We start from the raw sequence: 20,019 nt of genomic DNA, 5'->3' as shown, positions 1-20,019 counted from the left end.
CAGATCTGGGGCTGGCTGGTGGTCACAGGTGACCCATGTCCTCACTGAGGACAGGTTTGAAGCAGCTGCCCATCCCTGACCAGCTGCAGGGGCTCTTGAGTTTTTCCCCTCAGCATGTCTGGCTAGCAGAAGTTCTAGAGCTCTGGGCCACCTTAATGGATCAGTAGTAGCCCTTATTTTTCTCAGATAACTTCTGAATGCTAGGAGGCAAGCTGGAACAGCACAGAAGGAAGCTGTGTTCCAGGTCCTCATGAGTCTAAGGCTATGAGGACAGGGCAAGGCTTTAGGCTCAACTGCTACCTCAAACACCCCAAACCGGGAGGTCAGAGCTGGGTCACAAACTCATGACTTTTGCCCCAGCCTTGGCTGTGCCCTCTGTGTGGAATAAAAAAAAAAAAAAAAAGTCTGAGTTTTTTATGAGTTATTTTTCATTAACTCTATCATCTCTACATGACTTTTTTTCTTTTTTTTTTTCCAAATGACCATTTCTAAATAGAAAACGGACTTGGGAAGGGCTGTAGGTATAACTTAGTGGTGTGGCTTTTGCCCAGCATGTACAAAAGCCCTAGGTTGAATCTCTGGAACTGGGGAGAAATTACAGGACATGGAGGTCTACATTCATCAGTGACTTGAGGTTCAGCTCTAGCCATGGTGGCTATCCCTCCACATTCCGCAGGACAGCCAACCTCTCCAACCTCTGTGTGGAATTAAGCAGCTGCTGCCTGAGGCCTGAGCGCCAGGGAAGGCAGAGCGGCTTGCGGATGTGGCTCACAGCCCTGAGAAAGGAGATTCTAGAACACCTTAGTGGTCCCCTGGCTCTGGAAGCACTGGCTCGTGCAACACAGAGACTTAGGGATGGTCCAGGAACACAGAAGGCAAGGGAAACCCTGAGCCTTGAGGAAAGAGGCCTGGAGCGGTTAGAGACTGAGAATGAGCACGGGCAGACGGGGTGACCGAAGTGGGAGTGGGCCCAGGTGTCCTGCCTGGACACTCTCCTGTCATCGGGGTAAAGAGAGCGAGGGGACATTGGATGCAGACTCTGGCAGCTTGTCTCCCTGATTTCTAGGGACTGGGGAAAGGCTCAGGTACAGGGCAGAATGTTGCTGGGGGCTGGAAGAGAAGGCAGGCAGAGGAGGGAAAAGGCAGCACATCTCCATCTGTCTCCATCTAGGTCCCCTCCATAGCACAGGCTTCCACCTGACACTCCTGAAAGGAAGGGGCTGGGAGCCCCTGCGACCCTCGTCCCTCCCACCTCTCAGGCAGGACTGTGATCACAGGACGTTTACTATGGATTGTTCCAGAGCCCAGAGGGCAATGGGGACTGAGAATTGCAGGCTTCAGGGACCAGGAGGTTGGCATTTCTAGGCTCCTGGAAATGAGGTGGAAGGTTGGAACAACTTTCTCTTGAGGAGGGTAGAGCGGAGACCCCTGAGAGGCTAGAAGCGACTCCCGTGGATCCACTTGCTCTCCCCAGCACAGGCCGAGCCTCTCAGGGCATCTCTCTGGCTCCATCCCCCAAATTTCCCCATCTGGAGGTCTCGGGTCATGCAGACTCTTGCCTCTGTCCTAGGTCCATGTGTTGGCTATGTCAGGTGATCTGCTGAGGAGGGTGCCAGTTCTTTGTGGCTTCTGCTGAGAAGAAACTGATAGGTAATAAAGGGAGGGGTGTATGGATGAGTGGGCTGTGTTAATGAGAAACACCTCACCCAGCTGATGAAGGCAGGGGGCGGAGTTCTTACTCCCTGACATCTTTATAAGGCAGGGAGCCAGGACCTCTCTCTTTCAGCAAGAATGAAAACAGAGCAACTTTGGTCACCACAGAGAGAATGGAGGTCACCGATGAGACATTAAGAGCAAAGGAAGGGCGGAGGGCAAAGGGCAAATGTGAGAAGTGGGACAAGGTGACTAGCCAGGGACAGAGAATGGGGAGACAGGAAACCTCCCAGCATTCCATTCTTTTTCCTGCCTCTGTGTCCACTCCTGTGACTTGTGAGATTTTCAGTGATCCAGAGAGCTAGCTGCTCCTGGCCACCCATGAGTTCCCACCAGATCTAATTCCATCCGCCAGGAGAGTTCTAAGCCAGTTCTGAGTGTTAGAAAGCCACTGGCCCTGCCCAGGAGCAGCCTGAGAAGGACGCTCTGGCTTGAGGTACTGGTCCGTGGCACACACTAGAGTCTATGCAATGGCCAGGACACAGCTCTCCGTTCATGGCCCTGAGTCCCGGCAGGGCTGAGGGCAGGCAGGGTAGGCACAGTGAAGGACTTGGGTGTCCACTCTGTGCCCACACTGTCTTCAAGGCAAAACTCTCTCTCTCTCTCTCTCTCTCTCTCTCTCTCTCTCTCTCTCTCTCTCTCTTTCTCTCTCTCTCTCTCTCTCTTTCTCTCTCTCTCTCTCTCTCTCTCTCTCTCTCTCTCTCTCTCTCTCTCTCTCTCTCTCTCTCTCTAGCTGCAACCTCTTCCTACAGCTTTGGCCACTCACCCGGCCACTTTGGCCAAGGGCAGAGCCACTAGGTGCTCTTCATAGATGCTCCAGACTGCTATGTGAATGTAGGCACAGGGGAAGGCAGGGAGGAGCTGGGGGGCAGGACAGGATGGGTGTCACCAGCACCTCCAGCGCCTCTTCATTTGCATTTCCACCGACACCCTACTTGACCAAGAAAATGGAGCCAGAAATAACAGGGAGGGGGAGTGGGTCCCTTGGGGGATGACTGAGGGGGCTCAACTCTCCCACGGTGCGGGAGACAGGAGGTCAGCATTACAGCTGGCCCTGGGGAGAAGTGTGCCCACTGTTGCTCATCCACCCTCAGACTCAGCAGACACCCCATCCCAGCCTCTCCATGCTCTCAGCCCCACACTCCCTAGCACTACCCTATTCCTGAGGCTACTCCACATCCCTACCCAGTGAACCCTGTCTCTGAAATCCCTCTTGCTACTGTGAAGACCCCAGCCCTACCAGCTGGGAAGTGGCCCCTGTCCATGTTCCCCAGTGCGGAGCCTGCCTCCTCCATCAGACTGAATCTTTCCCAGATCCTGAGCCTGGACTTCATGTCTGTCCATGAGCAAAGCAAGAGACCATTCCACACAGGAAACAAATCGGCCAATATCAGCAGAACACATGCTTAGAACCTATGGCAGGTGATAGAGAAACCAGAGACCAGTGTGAAGTCTCAGCGCCTAGGACAGTGTAGTACCCTCACAGAGGAATCTTTCCTCCAGGGGCTCCCAGTTCAAAAGGAGCCTGTCTTTATTTAAATAAGTTCTCCATGTTGAGCCATAGAGGGAAGGATCAGGGCCACTCCTGTTAGCCTTGCACATGGTAGGAAGAACTCTACTACCAAACTCCTGACCCAGCCAGCCATTTTTCTTTCCTCAACTTAGAGACTGTGGCTTAAATCCTCACCAACACATTCGATGCTCAAACTGTCCACATTAAGTTTACTTCTGCCCTCATAGGGCAGCCTCAGCAGAGGGTGGGAGCACAGGAGATAGTGGTTAGGTAGGGTGGGCCACAGCCAGTAAGTCCTCTTCCCAGCAAGGGGTCCTGGGACTCCGGATGGTGAAAAGGGGAGGGGGGAGGGCACAGGCAGGGAAATGAGGTCGTGAGAGACAGCAGGGAGAGCTGTGAACTCGCGGTGGGGAGTTAACAGTGAGCTGAGAACTCCCTTCACTCCCCCCCCACAAGAGATGCTATTTTGGGGGGAGAGAATATATGCAGTGCAGGGGCAGTGGGGGAGGCTGCCAGCTTCCCCAGGGGTCAGCCAGCTGCGTGCTGCTTCTAACTCTCCCAGCCATCTTTCTTGGCCTCAGTACATTCCCTTAAGTCTTCTTGTTCCTGACTTGAGATGGGGAGAAATGGGCTAAGAGATTCGGAGCTAGCCTTCTTTGACTACCTTCCTTGGAAAGCCTCTCTTATTCTTGTATCCTCCGTTGAACATGTAGAGGGTACTGGGGAACAGAAGCAAAGCAAAGTGCATCAGACTGAATGCTCTGGGTTATCCTAATGTCTTCCAAAGGCACCCTGGAGCCCTCTTCCCTCTTGGCATCAAACATAGGCCTTGGGTGGGTGTTCAGGGAGGCTACTGTCTAGAAGCCACAGCCCTCCCTGGGGAAGCCAATCTTGTTCCTAGGCCTCCCGGGAGCTAGATGGAGTGTGCTATCAAGAAGCAAAGCCACTGCTTGGCACAAAGGGGAAATTCTTGCACCCCAGCTCAGCTCTCAAGGGCCCTGACTCATTTTGGGATGAAGGCTCTAATGCCCTGTGGGTTTCTGTGGTGGCTTGGGGCAAAGGGAGGAAAAAGCAAGCAGATAGAGTGTGGCTGGAGACTTTTGTTTTCATTTTTAGAGTTTGGTTGTTTATCTCCTCAAAGGTATGGATTTACCCGAAGAAGGTTGGCTGGGGATGGTGAGTTAGGAGATGGAAAGCCCATCTCCTAACTCAGGACCAATTGCAATAGAAGGAACTCGGGGGTAGACTTTAGGAAGAATAAAAGAATACAGACAGCAACCAGAAGGATGCTAGCCCTCACCCAGATGGGCTGCAGTGGCTTGTTTCCTCCCTCTAAGGCTGGCCTGGCACCTGCATGGTCAGGCACAGAGGGAACACAGCAGGCAGCAGAGTCTGAAGGCTCTAACAGGAGGGATGATGGTGAGTCCAGCACAGCGATGTCCCCAGGCCCTACCACAAGTAAGGGACATTAGTTAGAAGGCCATGGGACCAGAAGATCTCCTGTTATCGCAGGTCCTCCCATGCTGGGTTCTTGTCTTCAGGCCTTTCCTCTTCTAGCTATGCAGTCCCAAGTGATGGAGACAGTGGCTCCTTGGTGCTCTGGAGCAAGAGGGTCTGCAGGGCTATTTGGCAGCCAGATAGCGCTCTAAAGATAGGACCTGATGATGGATCCATGCACCCCAGAAAAGAAGCTAAGGAGCTCAATTGGCCAAGACTCCTGCTTTAAGCCCATTGAAGGAGGAGCACTACCCCCCCCCCTTCCTGGAGCCCTTGACCTGTGGGTGTGACAGAAGCTGATCTCTCCTTCCCCCACAGATAGCAAAAGCAACTGTGGATGGGAGGTGAGGGGGAGGATGAGGAGATGGTGTGAAGGAGATAGCCTTCCCCAGCATGGGTGAGGGCAAGAGAGGCTAGTGCCCCCTGTGCTGGTCTTTGTGGCATGTCCTGCGCACAGGCTCTGTTTCATATTCGGAACACCAGCACCCCTTGCCTGCCTCGGTACCACCCCTGCCTCCCAGAGACCCCAGTGTATGCAGCTCTCCAGGAGTTCTCTGTGCTCAGAAACTCCCTCCCCCTATCCCCCACCGTGTGTGTGTGTGTGTGTGTGTGTGTGTGTGTGTGTGTGTGTGTGTGTGTCCCTGTCCCTTGTGATGGTCACAAATGGGTTGCCTCCCTTTGATGTCGAGGTAGAAGCTCTAGACTCATCTTGTCACACTTCAGCTGTGAGTACCCCGAACAGACCCAGTTATACACACACACACACACACACACACATACATTCACACGTGCACTCATGCACTGGGGCACTCCTTCCAGGACACCCACATGCAAGACACATTTCCTCTTGTGCATGTGGCGTACACACAGCCTCTCACCCAACTGGATCACTGCGACACATGGGTATACCTCAAGTATCACAGGAACACCAGAAAGAGTGCATGCACACGAACATGTGTGGCACTCTTGGATTTGAGGCTGGTCCCATCATCCAGTGGTATGTCGATAAACATTTAATAATCAGCTCTCCATCTGACCCATGACTCAGATGGTGGGAAGAGTCACACATCTGTGTTCTTGCTGTGTGAGGGCCACCTGCAGTCACCACTCCAGTGTCCTTAAGAGAAGCCACATGACTATGGGAGCTGGAAGCCCCTGAGAGTGCTGAACCTGGGCAGCAGTGGCTTATCAGGGCCAGCTTTTCCTGGGAGTTGGGGTTACCCCCTTCGCAGGCTTCTTTTATCCCCTATTCTATGAACCTCACTCTCCTATTGTTTCTCTTCTTCTCCTGCACCCCTTGGGCCACCAGGGATAGCTGATATTCATACGTGCCTCTTTTACCTTGCTTCCTTCTACCATGGCCCAGGCCACCAGTGACCCCAGGACGGCTTCCAGCAGAAAGGCTCTGGGGTGCTGTTTGTTGCCAAACCTCTATGTCTGGGCTGCAACTGTCTCTCAAGCACCTCATTCCTTCTCACTCATCTTCTAGGTCACGGGGCCACATGTCTGGCCTGCCCTGGAAAGCTGAGGGAGTGGGGAGAGAACCTTCATTTGGCAGAATGGTCTGAGGGTGAGGCTGTCCCTGCTGGGGTGTGACAGAGCCGTGTCTCAGCCTCCCTCGCAGCACGGAGAGAGGAAGAAACTGGACTAGGTGATGCTGATCTATTTTCCAGAGCCGACATACTGACATTCTGCACTTCTAGATTTTTCTAGACTCTGTTCAGGAGGAAATTTTCTTAGAATTCTATCTCTTTCCCTGTAGGCCATAAGGAGGTAACAAAAGTGTTTAGGGAGCATTGAGAATTCCTGACAAGATGGTGGGAGAGGAGAATGAAGGAGAAAGAGAAGACAGTGGGAATGAAGAAACGAACACAAAAAGAGAAAAGAGAAGAAAGGAGAGAACGGAAAAGGAAAATGTAAGGGGGAAGGGAAGAAAGAAGAGGAGGGGGAGGGGTGTTGGCTCTTCCAGCATTCAGAAAATAGAGTTTTCAGATGTATGGGAAGGGGAGCAGGGGATAGGAGGGAAAGTTTTGCTAAAGTCACAGCCCATCCTGACTGTGTGATCTTGAGCTGGGGACACTCTTCAGTACTGAGCCTCAGTTGCATCATCAGGGACACAGCCCACTCCTCTGCCGAAGGACAAGCGCTTCACTCTGCCTTCTGAAAACTGAAACCACAAAATTGGCTTGTGGTTGAGTGCATATCAGTCAACGCTATTCAGCTTGGCTTCCCAAGATGACTAAAGGGGTTAAGAACCCCTCTGGTTAGACCCCCAAATCTTCAGGTTTCCTCTGGGGCATTTAAGAGATCCTGAGATCCTGACACCACCTGGCTGTTGGTAGCAACATTCCTAACTTCCTAGTCCTGTAGCTTAGAGTAGGGAGGGATGTGGCCAGAGAATATCAGGGTCCTGAGAGAAGGGCAAATCTCCACCTGCCTGTCTGTCTCTGCTGCAGTTCTCAAGGATCGGTCCCTGATGGGGGCAGGGCCGGATAGGGTGGATTCTCTGCCTAGGGCCCAAGTACTAGGCAAGCACCAGGCTAGCGCTGAAGTTTAGGACCAGGCCCTTAGGGTGGAATTCCCCTAAGCCTCTGTAGCTAGCTGTGTTACCTGGACAGACTCTTCCTCTCTCTTGGGAAGTTCTGCTGATGGTCTTTCAGGTAGGAGGGGTGCAGGCGGCAGAAGCCAGGGCCCTCATGCCCAGTCCCCACAGCAGTTGAAGCCCTGTGAGTGGTCCAAAGTTCTGAGTTTCCAGGGCTACCTGTCTGCAAGCTGATCCTGAGTTCAGGGGAGGTGGGTGGAGAGACAGAGACACTCTCCTTTTTTCTTTTGGAACTCTTGGCCTCTTTTCTGGCCTCCTTTGGGTGCAATGCTGGGAGCATGAAGGAAGGAAGTAACATTTCTGTATTCTGTAAGGACATCTTTTAGTAAGGTTGCCATTTCCATTGAAAAGAGACATCTAAAAGCACGACTTAACACTGGCTAAGCAAACACAGCCAGCAGACGAATCCAGACCCCAGCCGGGATTAGGAGGGCTCTCCAGGCCTTGCTGACAGAGTGCCTGCCCTGCCCCTGAGGAGGCTCCCTGCAGCAGTTGATTCTAGTTGATCTGAAGGGGCTCCACCCAGATTCCGGGGGTCCTCTGAGCCAGCCTAGTTCCCATATCCCCTTCTTGATATAAAGAGCTTCTGATGACTCTGTCTGTCTTGCTAGGAAGAAGCGGGTTTTGCCTTCCCCTGGAACCCGAGCCCACAGTCCCCTCCAGCGCCCTGGGCTCTGCCTTCCCCTGGAACCCAAGCCCACAGTCCCCTCCAGCGCCCCGGGGCTGTTCTCTTTTTGACTGTCCACCGGTCTCAGTTTCCCATTCTCACTCTACTTTCCTGCTTTCATTCTTTCTCCATCTTTCTTTCTATTTCAGCCTCCTTACGCTAAAACTCAGGCCTCCCTAGCAGGACCCCTGCTTCTTCCCTTAGGAGTGAGATACTCCAGACTTTCATGCCCTCATCTAGGGCCTGGGGTCTGCCTCTGACGCTTGGGAGTGATGTATGGAGCCTTGGAACAACGGGAAGGTCCGCAGGATATAACCTGTGACTTGCACCCTTCCGTTTAAGTGCTGGTGCCCCGCCCCCTCACTCCACATCCCCGCCCCCCTCCTGTTGGGAAGAAGAGTCAGAATTCTGAGTTGGGAAGTACCCACTTCTCATCAACCCCTGCAGCCTGGCACCTGGGAGGCAGGACAATCAGGCGTTCAAGCCCAGCCTCTGTTACACAGCATGTTCGAGTCCAGCTGGAGCTACGTGAGATTTGTCTCAACAAAACAAATTGCCTTCCAAATTTCTCCCTCCGGAGTGAGTGAGTTAGGAGGTGGCGGACACTTTTAACATCCCTATACAAGGGGGAGGGGCGCTCCTCGTATTGGGAGGGATTTTATGGATGTAGGAAGGGACCCGGAACCTATGTATGAACCTATGTTTTGCGTCACTCGTTGACACTCGTAGTGTGTTAGTTCCCTCTTCCGCTCCGCCCTCCTTACCGGAGCTCCTCCCCCACAGCCAGACTCCTGTAGTTAATGGCGCAAAGGCACCGGGCTCTTAGAAGGGGGTGGGTAGCTACGCTGAGGAGGGGGCAGGAGAGGGACAGGAAGGCAGGTAGGCCCACCCCCGCCAGTGCCCATGCCCCCCGAGTCCCGCCTCCCCCTGGCTGACTTTTCCCAGCTTCGAGGAAACACCTCCTTTTAGCGGAAAGCGAGATGGTGTGGGGAAGCACTGACTCTCGGGCACAGGCGTGAGCCTGATTTTCCAGTCCGGGCGGGGCGGAGAGAGATGGCACTGGGGACGCCCGGGCCAGGGGGTTGACTCAAAGCCAGAACCACAGAACTCCTTCACTGTACTGTCGTCGGAGAACAAGAAGCCACCAGGTTTATAAGAAACTGCGATTCATCTCTGTCCTCTTCCACCCCTCTCTAAGTAATGAATTAAAGCTAGACTCGAGGAAGAACCTGTAGTCCGTGGGCAAGAAAAAGACTCTGTCTCAGGATCTTGCTCGAAGTCTTGTGTATTAAAGGAAAACGGCATGTTAAGGCTATCTGGAGCCAAAGGGTGGTGACCCTTGACCTCCCCATATGTTGTCAATCCCCCAAACAACAGTTCTCTCTTTTAAAAATTTATTTATGTATGTATATGAGTGCTCTGTCTTCCTGTTTATCTGCATGCAGAGGAGGGCATAGATCCCATGAGATCATTGTGAGCCACCATGTGGTTGCTGGGATTTGAACACAGGAACTCTGGAAGACCAACCAACGCTCTTAACCACCGAGCCATCTCTCTAGCCCCCTAACAATAGTTCTTAAGTTCCAGTTTGTCCGCATTCTGCTTCTGCTGCTTCAGTGGGGACATTCAGACCCCTCTATAGCAGAATAGCACTCAGTCCTTTGGCAGAGAGAGAAACAGAGCAGCTGGTTCAGCTTCTTAATTGTTGGCTCACAGGTCCCAGGGTGAGAAGCAAAGGGAGAAGGGTTTGGCCAGCAGGGCAGGGTAAGGTGTCCCAGCCTTAGAGAATGTAGCGCCACCCACAGGGCCCATGGGATCATCCATTCCCAAGGGCTGTCCAGACCTGTCCCAGACCTTTCCATTCTAAGGCAAGCACATGCCTGCCCAGATAGTGGGTTCAGCAGCCAAGAGCAGACATCCCAGGGGGACCAGTAGCCCCCCCCCCCCCCCCCCCGCTTCCCACTCCTGCTCCAAGAAGCCAGGACTCCAGGGTCTTTCCTGTCAGGACCCAGCTTCCTGCCTTCTCACCCTGCTCAACCTGATCTCAGCTGTGTGACTGTGCCCATCTCCAGCCCTGCTGTCCGTCCCTCAGCTCATAAAGGTGATGGAGTTGCTGAGTATCTGGGTCCAATTCTGCAGGGTCAGCAGGCAGGAAGAATGGCAGGAGGAGTGGAGGGGCTGCCAGGCGATCTAGGAAGGGTTTAGAGGCTTGCCTTGCCACAAAAGCACTCAGAGTCAAGGTGGAATTGGAAAAGACACCCGGAAAGGAGAGAAGAATCCAGGAAACAAACAACTGTGTTGAGGACATGGTGCCGACTTCATCCCTGAACCTTGATTCTAAAGTCTTATACTGGAACCCAGACTGGCCTGGAAATTAAGGCCATCCTCCAGCCTCAGGCTCCTCAGTGCTAGAATTACAAGCCTGTACTACCACCCTTAGCATGACCATCAGTATCTCATTTGTAGAATGAAATAGAAACAATGTCATCTTCACATGCACACACACGCACACACACACACACACACACACACACACACACACACACACACACAGAGAGAGAGAGAGAGAGAGAGAGAGAGAGAGAGAGGAGAGACACACAGAGGCCCCATGAACAAGATTCAGAGTCCCAGAGATGCCTGCCACTGCATTACCAGCTGTGTGACCTTGAGAACGTCAGTACCTTCTCTGTGCCTCTGTTTCCTTTCCTCCATCTGTGAAGCAGGCAGAGTGGTCCCCGCCCAACTCAGATATAATGAGTACAGGGTTTGGCAGCAGGGACAAGCAGAAAAACTGGGGTTTTGTCTCCAAAATCACTGAGAAAGGGATTAGAGAAAGCAGAAGCCAAATGGGGTGATATGTCTAGGGTAGCAGGTGTTCCGAGAGGCCCCAGAGCCCAGGCCAGTGCACACAGGCACAGATATTTCCCCCTGCAGGGCAAGGAAATGGACTGGTATTTCAACTTCCAGCTATTGCTTCAGATGCTAAGAACTTGCCTGACCCTGATGCTAACCTCCCCTCCCTGACCCACAGTGTCAGAATCTGGTGCTGGTGACAGGAAAAAAACAGGCGGGTATTAGGGGAGGGAGGGAGGGAGGTGTGTGTGTGGGAACTAATAGGCTACCTCACCAGCCACCCCACCCCCAGCCATTTCTAGGTCCTGCACAGAATGCCAGCTGCCCATGGCCCTGGTGGGAGGAGGTTTCCACGGTGCCTTGTGATACACACTGGGTCGCTGAGAGGGGTGAACTATAGACATCAGGCCTCAGGGAGATCACAGACTTGTGTGTCAGAGTGAATCTGCATCTGGGGTGATAAGTGGGGTTAATCTCAAGGTCAGATCTAGCCAATCCATTTTCATGCCAACTTGGCCCTGGGTGCCCTGCATGGTGGCAGCTGAGACTCGGATGTCCCCTTTACTAGAGATGGTGCCTTGCCTGGCTTGTCTCCCCACTATGGTTATCGGTTTCCAATCATTACCTTTATTTCTATTCCATTACCTAGAGATCTAAGGACCCTGAACGGTCCTTACTGTTCGCTGTTTTAGGAGACTCAGAAAAGAAATGGGATTGAGAGTGAAGGCTCATGGGAAAGGATGTCCAGCCTGAGGGAGGGGCGGAGCCCTAACCCATCAGGCATCTCAGATAGATACACAAACCAGACTCTCAGCCTCTTTGCTCTGCTCCCTGGGGTTCATCGCACTGCCCTATGCTCTCGGGACTCACCTCAGGCTCTGCCTTTTACAGGCTGTGACTGTCACCATGTTCATAGGAAGAGGGGGGACTAGGAAAGCTCTAAGAATAAGCTGGAGGGCCAAAGTAGACTCCAGCAGGACTCAGAGTTGCTAAGGTGATAGAGAGGAGGCAGTTTGGAGAGGCAAGAAACTGGGTGAGTTGGCTAGCTGTCTTTGCAGCAGTTAACCAGAGACTAGAGAGTGAGAAGGACTTCCATACAGGGTCTCTGGTGTTGGAGTGCAGGGAGTGCAATGTGGCTAGGGTGGGGTGGGTGAAGGAAGATCTATGCTGTCCTTCCTTTAAGGAGGAATGTGTCCAGAGGGGACTAAAAAACAGAATTCCAAACAACTCATGAACAGGGCCAGGCCAGCATCTTCTTGTCCCCAGTCCAGCCCCCGCCTCTGAAGCCCCCCCCCCCCCGCACACCTCTGGAAGCCCTCCTCAGCACCCCCACCCCACCAAAGCCCACAGCCCTGGGGAAGCTGTGTGGCCTTGTCACCACGGACCCAGTGTCGTGCCGGCTGTGGCTTCTTCCTTCTGACCTATTTTTTAATCATTTGATAAGATCCCCCCTCCCAAACCAAACCCCGGCCCCCGGGCCCGTCAGCTCCACCGCGTGTCAAAACCACCCTTGTCAGTTTGCGTTGGTTTCTTAGTCCAGTAGCCCCTCCCCTCAGGGCCTGAGAGCGAAGGCTAATTACCCAGCTGCTGAGTGCATTCCCCCCACCCCACCCCCTGCTACTCCACCCCCAGCCCCAACAGAGGGGGCCCTGGAGGCCTGCTGCTAGAAGAAGCTGGGGCCTCCTTTCCCTCCTATTGCAGGGCAGGAAGTCCTTCCTGCTGTCTAACCTCCATTCTTTTCTCTGTCCTGCCCCTAGTGGTGCTGAATGGCAGATGCAAGGACTGATATTCTAGACTGGAAGGGACTTTGAGGCATCATCTCCTTTAAGGAAAGTAAAAGTCGCAGCCTCCTGACCTGGATTTAGAGATGTCCTCCTGGGTCTCACAGAATTGTAGGGGATGGTCTCTGCCAAGGGTCTCAATTACAGGACAGAAAACTGAGATGCAGCGAGAGAAAAGGACAGGCCCAAGGTCATGTTCGGCTGGTGGGGTAGCTAGGATCAGAACCCAGACCTTTCTGTCTTTCTGTCTGTTGCTGGGTCTCCCTCACTCCATTCTGTTTCAGTTTCTCCCTACCCGTGTGTGTGTGTGTGTGTGTGTGTGTGTGTGTGTGTGTGTGTGTGTGTGTGTGTTGATACACACTCTATGGGAGCTTGTGGAGGCCACAGGTCAGTGTTAGGCATCTTCTTCAACTTGGTCTTCAAATACATTTATTTAAACATTTTTTTTCTAATGCGTGCAAGTGTTAGCATACATGTATATATGTCATCATATGGATGTGTGGTGCCCTTGGCCGCCAAAAGGGGAGTTACTGATGTTTGTGAACCACCATGTGGATGCTGGGACTGGACCTGGGTCCTTTGCAAGAGTAGTCAGTGCTCTTAACCATTGAGCCATGTCTCCAACCCTCCCCGCCCACACACACTTTTATTTTTGGAGATGGGGTCTCTCACTGAATCTGGAGCTTGCCAGTGTGACTGGTCTGGCTGGCTGGTCACTGGGTCCCAGGAATCCTGCAGCCTCTTTCTTCCCAGAGCTGGGATAATAAGTGGATATGTTGTGCTTAACACAGAGGTGTGGGAGAGTTAACTCTGGTCCTCATTTCTTGAAACGAGCCCTTTATTGACTGAGCCCATTTTTCATTCTGTCTTTGTTTTTGAGACAGAGTCTTACCATGTAGCCCAGGCTGGCCTGGAACTCAGCATCTTCCTACCTTAAACCCCCCCCCCCCAGAGTGCTGACATTCTAGGCATGTGACACTACACCCACCTTATTTTCTCAGTGACTCAGTCCTTATTCCCTGAGCAAGGACATCACTTCGTGCCCCTTGCGAGCCTCATCCTCAGGTCTGGGGTTGTCCAGCTTGCTCCATACACCATTAGAGATTGATCACTCCTCCAGCGTGTAGCTGCTGTCCCCTCTTCCCTCAGACTATCAGCTGCTCCATATCAACTTACCCTGTCACATTATCGAGAAGGGCAAAGCCAAGGGTCTGTGTGTGAGAGAGGCCTCAAAAAGGAGGCCCTGCACCAGGTATACAGGCATACAATAGAGTGCAGTTGGACTGGCCTTGAGGCTCTGACAGACTTGGAGATGCAGAGACAGACAGACAGACAGACAGACAGACAGACAGACAGACAGATACAAATCCATGATAGAGATCACAGTAAGTTCTTGGAGCCAGGGATAACAGGAATACTCGAAAAGGCAGGGACAGAGAGAGACCCTATTATTCGACATCAGCAGGCATATTTGTTATGAAATATAATGCGGCAAGGGGGTACCTGGCACAACCATGCCAAGGTGTGTCCATGAGTAACTACACCACACAACAGAGTTGGTATAAAGAAAGTTTACTGGGAGAAGGGAGAAGAGCAAGGACTTGGAGCAGGGGTAGAGGCAGGAGAGTGGACATGTAGACAGACGGACAGATGGGAGCAGACTCATGGGGGCAGAGAAGTGGCCAGGAGAGGGAGCAGAGAAGGACAGGAAGAGGGAAGAAAGAATGCTGGGAACACGTGGGAACACAGAGAGAACTGGGGCGGGGGTGGGGGTGGGGGTGGGGGTGGGGAGTCCACTGTCAGATGATGATGTAAGCCACTGATAGGTTCCTGGGAGGAGCCTAGTGGAACTGCTGTAAGCTAACAGTATTTATTGTTGTTTTAGTTTTAATTAATTTTCAGATAGAGTATACTGTAGTCCAGGCTGGTCTTCAACTTGATAGGTAGGCCAGGCTAGCCTTTAACTTGATCAGGAGTTTGAGATGACCTTGACTTCCTGGTCATCCTGTCTCTACCTCTCAAGCGCTGGCATTATAGACAAGTCCCACCAAGGCTGACAAGACAGGAGCGGTTCCACAGATCCAGACAGAGGCAGATGCGGCCAAGACCCACGAAGCCGCAGACAGGACACAAGGCTCTAGAGACATGTGCAGGCCACCACCACCAAGGCCAAGAAACACCAACGGAAAAAGCTGTAGTCCTGGTGCTTAATCCCAGCACTCGATAAGCAGAAGCCGGCAGATCTCCGTGAGTTCGAAGCCAGTCTGGCCTACATAGTTGTAAGCCAGCCAGTGCTACAGTCTCAGAAAATAAAGGAAGGAAGAAGACAGAGAGAGCTACAGACAGACAGACAGGCTCAAGAGCCTGGGAGAAAGCAGGGCTCATGCAGATGGTGAGGTTAGCTTGCCCGGCCTGGCACTGCTGGACTGTTCAGGAAGCTAGATAGCTTCCCGAGGAGACAGGGACAGAGGAGTCCAGCTACACAGGAGTTAAGGTTGGCTCTCCAGCCTTGCCCTGGCTTCTCTCTCCCTTCCCTCCTCCCAGGCTCCCTTTACCCAAGGCCCTGGCATTCCCCCACCCCCACCCTTGGTAACCAGACCCTGCTTCCTGCTGAGATTAAGGCCTGCCTGCCAGATTCTGGGGTGGGGGGGGCAACACCTCCCCTAGGGCCTTCCTAAAGCTTGTGCTCACCCTCAGTACCCTGGCAGCCTCTGTGATTACAGGGTTGCTCCAGTGATAGCATTAAGGGAACCCTCATCCCTAGACATGGGGTGCCTGTGGAAAAGTTAGGGGGGAAAGGACCGTAGTTTGGGACTGAGTTGTTGTTCAGGACCAGAGGGTAAACGGTACCCATCTTAAGAGGTATTCAGAGTGGCAAAGGGTGACCCTCAACCCGGACATGAGATCCTGAAGCCCTTGACCTTGGAGTAAACCCCGGGTGCTGGCTACTGGGGATTCCGACCTCTTGCAGCTGTCGCGGTTGGGGGTGGGGTGTGCTGTCCAGGTGCTGGCCACTGCCCTGCCCTCTCCCTGCTAAGCCGTCGGTTCCGGCCATGGGCATAGCCATGCTCTCTGAGGACTGGCTGGTCTGGGCCCTGAGCTGGGAGGGCTCCAGGGTGGGTGGATAACAGTGGGATGTGAGCAGACCTGAAGGCAGGATTGAGGGGTTATCTTGAGGAGGACTCTGTGTTTGGCATGTTTATGTACATGGGAGGAACCGGTGTGTGCAGGAACCTATCTGGGTTGCCAGTCTGCCTCTGGGCATAAGTGGCCTGACGTACAGGCGAGATCTGAAGTGCATGGTCACTCACCTAGCTGGGAGCTCTTGGGGGAGAAGGCTAATTCTAAGTTTTCAGAGTCCCCAGGCCTAGTTGATTACAACCGGCAGGAAATGGTGTACGGGGTCAGGAGGGAAGCAGGCTTGCCCCTACTCACTGAGAGGAGTCTCCTGAACAGGTTCGCTTCTGGCCCCAGGTCCTAGTGGAGGAGGGGGTGAGCATGAGGGGTCTTTTGTGGAGGACCCACAAAGCTAGATGGAAGACAGGGAAGATGTGGGTGGCTGGAAGCAAGAGACAGGCAGACAAGGCAGCACAGCCTGGGCCTCCATTCCCTTCCTTCCTCAGGGCAAGGCTCTCGGCCTTTAGAGTCCAAATGAATCTTTTTCACTGACAAGGAAAGCAGAGCTGTCAGGATGCAGGGCAAAGGTCACCCAGAGAGTGAGGCTTGGACTTGGGGGGTTCCCACCAAGCCACCTGTGGAAGATATTGTTTCCCTTTGTCAGGCTTTTGATACCCCAAAGCCTTTTAGCTTCTGAGGTCTTTGCTTTCAAGGGCATCCCCCTTCCTTGTTCTCTCCCCCCCCCCAGGGGCCTGAGACTTTCTCACTGAGTCACAGCTAAGGCTCTGACTTCATGGTTTCTTGACTCTGAATCTCTCCTGAGCATATCCTGAGCCAGGGACTCCTTCCTCTGAGCGCCTCGTTCAATCACTGTTCTGGCCTCTGTGGTTCCAAGGCAGAGACTTGGCTCCTGGTGCCCTGGGCTCTGGGCCACCAGCCCTACCCACCCCCCACTCCGTTTCTATCCTTCACTGCAACCCTGGGATGGAGGACTTGGTCCTGCACACATGTTCAGGAGAGGATCAGGCCCACTGATGCACCTGAGAAGGGAGAATCTGGCCGTAGAGTGTCCACCAGGGCACTGGAACGCCTGCGATGTGGCTTCCCTTGCCTTTCATCCACCTATTCCCTGTCCCTGGAAGTTTCTGACTTGGAGATAGCAGAGAGGAAGAGGGAGGATCCTGGACGTGGGATGTGAGGCATCCTCAAAGGCTATTGTCACCTTAAGTTCTTAACTCAAGACACTGTCGGGCCCCAGCATCAACATTGTCTAAGGAGCAAGTCCCAGAAACCCACATGACAGCTTGCTGGGACAGGTGGTGGCTTAGAGGAATGACCAGGGCTGTGTGGCCTTGGGAGAGAATCCCTGGTACTCTGTGTCTTAGACTTGAAAGAAGTCTTGCGCACTTGTAGAACAGCACATGGTGAGGAGAACCAGTGCCAAGTTGGAGGGCTTAGGCTCAGCCCTAAGCCTGGGGTGGGAGGTGGCAGTCTCTCCCCGCTGCTCCCTGTTTCCCTAATCTTTTCTAAGAGACTATCAGACCTTTTCTTTTGTGTGGTGCTGGGGATGGAGCTACAGTCTCCTACATGCCAAGTGTGTCACATATGTGCGTGCATATATACCTGCTATACCACCATGCCCTCATCCCTTGGCTAGTTTTCATTTACTTGACTTCTGGAAAGAACGCTGGGCTGGTCATCTACCTCAGACCCTCCGCCCTAGCTCTGTGGCTAACAGGGTGTGTGACTTCTGAAGTGTTCTGTCTCCCACGTTCCCCAGGGCCAGCCTATGGGTAGCACGTACTGGCAGGATGAGAGAGGGGCTGGGAGCAGCAGCCACAGGGCAGAGAGGGGATCCCAAGGGGGCCTCCTTTCCTCAATCCTGGCTTCCCACCTCTCTAGCCCTGGAGACTGGGAAGGGGGGTTGAGGTGGCAGCAGGAGGTGTCACTGTCGGGGTTCTTCTTCTCACCCAAGCTGGCAGAGGGGCGGGACTGGCAGTGGTGACACCAGGGCCACTCAGCCCCCGCTTTTCACAAGCACTTTCTTTTTTGGGTGAAAGAAATTAGAGGGAGTGGGGGGGTGAGAGTGGTGAGAATCTGAGGTTAATAAGGCAGGCTCTATCGACCCATCAGGTTATGGGGAAACCATTCTCGGGCCCCCCTCACTCCAAAGATGCACTTCCAGGACCACCCAGCTGTGATAGTCATTCCCTTCTGCTCTGAAGAGCTTGTTGGGAGCATAGAACATTTTGTTCCGAAGCAGGGGGATGGCTCACTTGACCTGAGGATCAGCGTGGAAGATCAGGGATGGAAAGGCTGAGGAACAAGACTCCATTTGGCCTTTCACAATGGGACACTCAGCAAAAATGCTCCCCCAAAGAGTTGTCGGTGTTCAAAAATTTTACCTCCTGGGGAAATCAGTCATTTGAATGAATCCCAGAAATCTATTTTCCACAATAGGGAGCCAAGGGTGCAAAGGTCACCTTCTTTCAAGTCCTGGTGTCTCATTTTGACCAACAACACACAGAAGCCTTTATGGGCGAGTAGGGGGTGAGGGAGTGAGGAGGAGGCCAGACCTCGATATCTGCTGCTGTCATGGATCCAGGCCTCATTCTCAAGAGCTGTGCTGATTGTCTGCCCCCACCTTTCCCTGGGTCATGTCTGCCTCCTGGGGTCCCTAACTTCACCTTCCCCTGGCAGCCTGTCTCTTGGTTCAGCTCTAGTTGGAAGGAGAGTGTCCCCCTGGGTCCCTACGGGTGAAGTCCTATTGGGCTGGGACAGAGATGTAGAGATGAAGTCACACCCCAGGGGAGAAGTGGGGTGGGGCAGAGATGAGGGAAAGAAATCTCTTTTTAACGAAATAAAACTGCATGGAAGTATTTTTTGAAGCATTCTTTAAGATGTAAATCTTTATATATTTGACATGCAAAAAAAAAATCCATTACACCGTGCTGAGTGAAGAAAAAAACCAAGAACCCACGTGGTAAAGCGGACTGCGAAGTTGATGTAAAATTAGACATCTGTGTGTGTGTACAAAAGACAGAGACACAGGAGGGTCTATACAAGGGAGGTATCCAGAAGGGTTTTCTTAAAATGTTAATACGGGAGCTAGTATGGGAGGGTGGTGGTTTGTCTGACTTCTGTTTTTCTTCACTGCCTAGATTTTCTGTACAGAGGATGATTTTAGTCCTGAGGCCAGCAAGATGGCTCAGCAGTTAAAGGCACTTGTTGTCCAAGCCTGATGACCTGAGTTCCAGACTCAGAACCCACATAAGGATGGAAAGAAAGGACTGACCCCACACAGCTGGACTCTGAACTCTAAACATGCACCATGGCACAGATGTCCACACACAATAACAAGTAACTTGCTTCCTGGCGGTGACGCCCTCCCTCTGAGATTATGCCTCACTCGCAAGGGTCTCCTTCATCACTCTCCAGAAGAGGAGAAGAGGAAACACAAGAAAAAGCGCCTGGTGCAGAGCCCCAATTCCTACTTTATGGATGTGATATGCCCAGGATGATATAAAATCACCAGTCTTTTTTTAAAATTAATTTATTTATTATATGTAAGTACACTGTAGCTGTCTTCAGACACTCCAGAAGAGGGTGCCAGATCTCATTACCGATGGTTGTGAGCTACCATGTGGTTGCTGGGATTTGAACTCAGGACCTTCGGAAGAGCAGTCAATGCTCTTAACCGCTGAGCCATCTCTCCAGCCCAAGTAACTCTTAAACGATACTTTACTTCTTATTTACTTACTTTTGAGATAAGATCCCCTGTAACCCAGGCTGGCCCAAATTGTAGCTGAAGATGACCTTAAACTTCTGATCCTCTACCAACCCTCTCAAGTGCTGGGATGACAGGCATGTGCCACCATGCCCCATCTATACAAAGCTGGGGGTGGAACCAGAAGCGTGGGTGTATGCTAAGCAGGCACTCCATCAGTTGAACTATATCCCAGACCCCGGGGATGCTTTTTATTTCAAAAGAAAACTCCCAATGGATTCATTTTCAGTTAGGAGGTGAGATTCTTCTCAAAATGCAGGACTTACCGTAGTTATTGGAATAGAACAGCGGAGGAAGGACTGTCTGTCTCCATCAGAGCAGGTGCTGGGCTCCCTGTCAGCCAGCTTGGACTACATACCTTTGTTTTTTTCTATAATAGAATGGAAACAGAGGCACACAGACACCGGTTGGTATAAGGTACACAGCCCCTACCCCCAATACGAATATTTATTTCCCCAGCCTACCCCATCAGGCCTGAGGGACTTTCAG

This window comes from Mus musculus, chromosome 11 (genome assembly GCF_000001635.26).
Source record: "Mus musculus strain C57BL/6J chromosome 11, GRCm38.p6 C57BL/6J".
Classification (NCBI taxonomy): Eukaryota; Metazoa; Chordata; class Mammalia; order Rodentia; family Muridae; genus Mus; species Mus musculus.
The sequence above is the reverse complement of the archived record's forward strand: the minus strand, read 5'-3'. Positions refer to the sequence as shown.